General features: G+C 54.5%; 3 non-coding genes across 3 annotated transcripts in view; all 3 read left to right on the top strand.

The window, feature by feature from the left end:
* The first annotated feature begins 1,851 nt into the window (after nucleotides 1–1,851).
* On the top strand, nucleotides 1,852–3,715 carry LOC125798698 (18S ribosomal RNA). Its single transcript, XR_007437501.1, has one exon. It is a non-coding gene; the product is annotated as an 18S ribosomal RNA (ribosomal RNA).
* Nucleotides 3,716–4,088: 373 nt separating this feature from the next.
* LOC125798705 (5.8S ribosomal RNA) lies at nucleotides 4,089–4,242 on the top strand. Its single transcript, XR_007437507.1, has one exon. It is a non-coding gene; the product is annotated as a 5.8S ribosomal RNA (ribosomal RNA).
* Nucleotides 4,243–4,904: 662 nt separating this feature from the next.
* The window catches only part of LOC125798701 (28S ribosomal RNA), a 4,063-nt gene continuing 3,967 nt past the window's right edge, over nucleotides 4,905–5,000 (top strand). Inside the window, exon 1 of the ribosomal RNA XR_007437504.1 lies at nucleotides 4,905–5,000. This exon is cut by the window's right edge and continues 3,967 nt beyond it. This is a non-coding gene — a ribosomal RNA (28S ribosomal RNA).

The raw sequence follows: 5,000 nt of genomic DNA, 5'->3' as shown, positions 1-5,000 counted from the left end.
GGTAGCTCTGAAAAGTCGAAAAAATGACTAAGTCCAACTTGGTCTACCAGTGGTAGCTCTGAAAAGTCGAAAAAATGACTAAGTCCAACTTGGTCTACCAGTGGTAGGCTCGAAAAGTTGAAAAAATAACTAAGTCCAACTTGGTCTACCAGTGGTAGCTCTGAAAAGTCGAAAAAATGACTAAGTCCAACTTGGTCTACCAGTGGTAGGCTCGAAAAGTCGAAAAAATGACTGTCCAACTTGGTCTACCAGTGGTAGGCTCGAAAAGTTGAAAAAATGACTAAGTCCCATTTGGTCTACCAGTGGTAGCTCTGAAAAGTCGAAAAAATGACTAAGTCCAACTTGGTCTACCAGTGGTAGGCTCGAAAAGTTGAAAAAATGACTAAGTCCAACTTGGTCTACCAGTGGTAGCTCTGAAAAGTCGAAAAAATGACTAAGTCCAACTTGGTCTACCAGTGGTAGGCTCGAAAAGTTGAAAAAATAACTAAGTCCAACTTGGTCTACCAGTGGTAGCTCTGAAAAGTCGAAAAAATGACTAAGTCCAACTTGGTCTACCAGTGGTAGGCCCGAAAAAGCTGAAAAAATGACTAAGTCCAACTTGGTCTACCAGTGGTAGGCTCGAAAAGTTGAAAAAATGACTAAGTCCCATTTGGTCTACCAGTGGTAGCTCTGAAAAGTCGAAAAAATGACTAAGTCCAACTTGGTCTACCAGTGGTAGGCTCGAAAAGTCGAAAAAATGACTAAGTCCAACTTGGTCTACCAGTGGTAGGCTCGAAAAGTTGAAAAAATGACTAAGTCCAACTTGGTCTACCAGTGGTAGGCCCGAAAAAGCTGAAAAAATGACTAAGTCCCACTCGGTCTACCAGTGGTAGGTCGAAAAAGTGCGAAATTTTTCTAAGTCCCCACTTTTGGTCTACCATTTCACGCCAAAAACTAGTGAGGGTGGCGAGCTCCAGGATTTCTGACCCCCTTCGCCCGACTCCCTTGCCCGACGAAGGTGCACTCCGGTCGGCCTCGGAGCGAGTTCGCCCGCGCTCTGGAGGATTTTTCGTCGGGGGGTTTTTCAAAGGGGTGCCGTCGGACTGTTGAGGAGAGTGGCAATGACTAGGGGTCCAAGCACTGGAGATGATTCTCCATTCATTTCTAAGCATGGCAGAGCTTAAATAAAGCCCCAATAATGGTTCCAAAGTGGATTTTTGGACACTATAACACGGACCCGATCCTACCCGACCAAGAAGCTCCGCAGGTCGGCCTCCGTCCCGCCCCCCGCCCCCCAGGCGGTACGGAGGAAAAACCAAACTTCCAGAGACGGTTCCAGGGGGGGTATCTCTTTCATTATTTTGACCCGATCGAATGGACTACCGAGCCCGCCTGGGTAGGCAACCGCGCGGCCCTCCGTGGCCACTGTGCGCGGTGCGTTCCTACCCGACCCAGCGGGTTAGCCTCCAGGGGGGTCCTCCGTCAGGGGGAGGACCTTTCCGAACCTATCCGAGGGAGTCGTAGACGGCCCGTCTATATCTCAATCTGCCCTACACGATAACCGGTCGGCCCGGAGCCGTCGGACTCGGATGCCTCGGTGGTCCTCGCGTCCAACCGAGCTCCAGCACCCGGCTTCAAAAAGCTCCGGACCCCCGGTTTCGGAACGAGCGTTTCCTTGTTATCCCCGAAGCAAGCGGGAACTCGCGCAGCGGAGTTGCCACACTAATTTCCACTGGGAGCAATGAGGGGTGAGCTCGGACGAGCCTCTCCGCCCGTCCCCCCCTCCCCGGGGGGTCCTTCGGACGGTACGGGGCCGATCCCTCTCCCCTCTAAGAACCAATGGTTTTTTCTGTGACAAAAACCACTCGCAGCAACCTGGTTGATCCTGCCAGTAACATATGCTTGTCTCAAAGATTAAGCCATGCAGGTCTAAGTGCACACGGAAGGTACAGTGAAACTGCGAATGGCTCATTAAATCAGTTATGGTTCCTTTGATCGCTCCACACGTTACTCGGATAACTGTGGTAATTCCAGAGCTAATACATGCAAACGAGCGCTGACCGGTCCTCTCTCGGGGGGGCCGGGATGCGTGCATTTATCAGACCCAAAACCCACCCGGGGGGACCCGCGAGGGTTTCCCCCGGCCCTTTGGTGACTCTAGATAACCTCGGGTCGATCGCGCGCCCACCGCGGCGGCGACGTCTCATTCGAATGTCTGCCCTATCAGCTGTCGATGGTAGCATAGGGGGCTACCATGGTGACCACGGGTAACGGGGAATCAGGGTTCGATTCCGGAGAGGGAGCCTGAGAAATGGCTACCACATCCAAGGAAGGCAGCAGGCGCGCAAATTACCCATTACCGACACGGTGAGGTAGTGACGAAAAATAACGATGCAGGTCTCTTTCGAGGCCCTGTAATCGGAATGAACGTATCCTAAACACATGGGTGAGGACCCATTGGAGGGCAAGTCTGGTGCCAGCAGCCGCGGTAATTCCAGCTCCAATAGCGTATATTAAATTTGCTGCAGTTAAAAAGCTCGTAGTTGGACTTCGGGAGTGGGCTGGCGGTCCGCCGCGAGGCGAGCTACCGCCTGTCCCAGACCCTGCCTCCCGGCGCCCCCCGGATGCCCTTGGTTGGGTGTCCGGTCCTCAGGGGTCCGGAGCGTTTACTTTGAAAAAATCAGAGTGTTCAAAGCGGGTACCAAACTCGCCTGAATGCCTGAGCTAGGAATAATGGAATAGGACTCCGGTTCTATTTTGTGGGTTTCCTGAACCAGGGCCATGATTAAGAGGGACGGCCGGGGGCATTCGTATTGCGCCGCTAGAGGTGAAATTCTTGGACCGGCGCAAGACGGACGAAAGCGAAAGCATTTGCCAAGAATGTTTTCATTAATCAAGAACGAAAGTCGGAGGTTCGAAGACGATCAGATACCGTCGTAGTTCCGACCGTAAACTATGCCGACCCGCGATCCGGCGGCGTTATTCCCATGACCCGCCGGGCAGCGTGCGGGGAAACCAGAGTCTTTGGGTTCCGGGGGGAGTATGGTTGCAAAACTGAAACTTAAAGGAATTGACGGAAGGGCACCACCAGGAGTGGAGCCTGCGGCTTAATTTGACTCAACACGGGGAACCTCACCCGGCCCGGACACGGAAAGGATTGACAGACTGATGGCTCTTTCTCGATTCTGTGGGTGGTGGTGCATGGCCGTTCTTAGTTGGTGGAGTGATTTGTCTGGTTAATTCCGATAACGAACGAGATTCCTTCGTGCTAAATAGTTACGCGGCCCCCCGCGGTCGCGGTTAACTTCTTAGAGGGACCAGTGGCGTATAGCCACGCGAGATGGAGCAATAACAGGTCTGTGATGCCCTTAGATGTCCGGGGCTGCACGCGCGCCACAATGGCCGGGCCAGCGTGTGCCTACCCTACGCCGAGAGGCGCGGGTAATCCGCTTAAACCCGTTCGTGACGGGGATTGGGGATTGCAATTATTCCCCATGAACGAGGAATTCCCAGTAAGTGCGGGTCATCAGCTCGCGCTGATTAAGTCCCTGCCCTTTGTACACACCGCCCGTCGCTACTACCGATTGGATGGTTATGTGAGGTCCTCGGATCGGCCACGCCGGGGCTCCTTCGCGGGGCCTTGGTGCTGTGCTGAAAAGTCGATCGAACTTGATCATCTAGAGGAAGTAAAAGTCGTAACAAGGTTTCCGTAGGTGAACCTGCGGAAGGATCATTACCGGGACTTGGGTTGGTAGTGTCTCCCAGTAGGCGCGACTCCCATTTCCACAAACAAAAAATGTTCAAGCCACGGCCCGACGTTGGGAACTACAGGGATTCCCTTCGGCCTTTTAATGACTTGATCGAAAAACGGTGTCCTGAGCAAAAAACGTGTTTTACGGCCAAAGGGAGACGGGTACCTGGCCCCCGAAGTCCGTCTGCGGGGTTTCTTACTCCGGAGGCGGCTCGGCGGCGCGGTTTGATGACCCCGAGTTCGCTTAGGCGTTCCGGGGCGCCCGTACCCGCGGCTGCCGTAAAACATTATTTCAAACCGTCACTTTTTGTGTCTGTTGGTTACATGGCTTCGAAACAAAAACAACCATAAAGAGTACAACTCTTAGCGGTGGATCACTTGGCTCGTGCGTCGATGAAGAACGCAGCCAGCTGCGAGAACTAATGTGAATTGCAGGACACATTGATCATCGACACTTTGAACGCACATTGCGGCCCCGGGTCAATCCCGGGGCCACGCCTGTCTGAGGGTCGCTATTCCAATCTATCGGACCTTTTCGTTCCGTCTCCCTCTTCCCTCCGGGGAAGAGTTAAGAGACGGTTCGAGGGGACCGCGGCTGGAGGTTCGCAGGTGCCCGATCCGAGGCGCCTTCGTCTTCCTAAAAGCAGACTCGGTCAGGTTCCCTTCTCGTTCGGGACTCGACAAAAGCCGCTCGACGGGCTTGATCGCGGGGGAAAAGACTTTCGTCCACCCCTCTCGCCTTCGTCTCCGTTGCCCAGCGATGGGTCTCGGAGGCCGGCTTTCCACACACCGTCCTCTACCGTTCCTCGTTCCGGCGAGGGGAGAGGTGGCGGCGATCCGTGGAGAGACGTCGTAGCGACGGCTGCCGGTGGGTTTTACCCTCTCTGGCTGCCCGTTACGCGCGCCGTCTCTCCGTCGGCGGATCTCCGTCCTCCCTCTCCTTTTCGTTCGGGCCGAGAGCGCGGCAAAAGAGAGGTTGGTAGGATAGCTCCGGTAGAAGGCGAAGAGGGGGGCTTAAGTTTTTTTCTTCCCGTTTTCATCCTTCGTCCTCCGGCCGAATCGAACCTCCCCGTCTCGAAAGGGTTCCTCCGAATGGTTTCCAGCCAGACCGCGAGGGGTGGTTCCCGCCCTCCCTCGCGGCGGCGTACGCCTGGCGACGACAGCCCTTCGAGCGCGACCTCAGATCAGACGAGACGACCCGCTGAATTTAAGCATATTACTAAGCGGAGGAAAAGAAACTAACAAGGATTCCCCTAGTAGCGGCGAGCGA

Source organism: Astyanax mexicanus, unplaced genomic scaffold (genome assembly GCF_023375975.1).
Source record: "Astyanax mexicanus isolate ESR-SI-001 unplaced genomic scaffold, AstMex3_surface scaffold_79, whole genome shotgun sequence".
Lineage (NCBI taxonomy): Eukaryota > Metazoa > Chordata > Actinopteri > Characiformes > Acestrorhamphidae > Astyanax > Astyanax mexicanus.
This window is presented reverse-complemented; position numbering and strand designations above follow the sequence as displayed.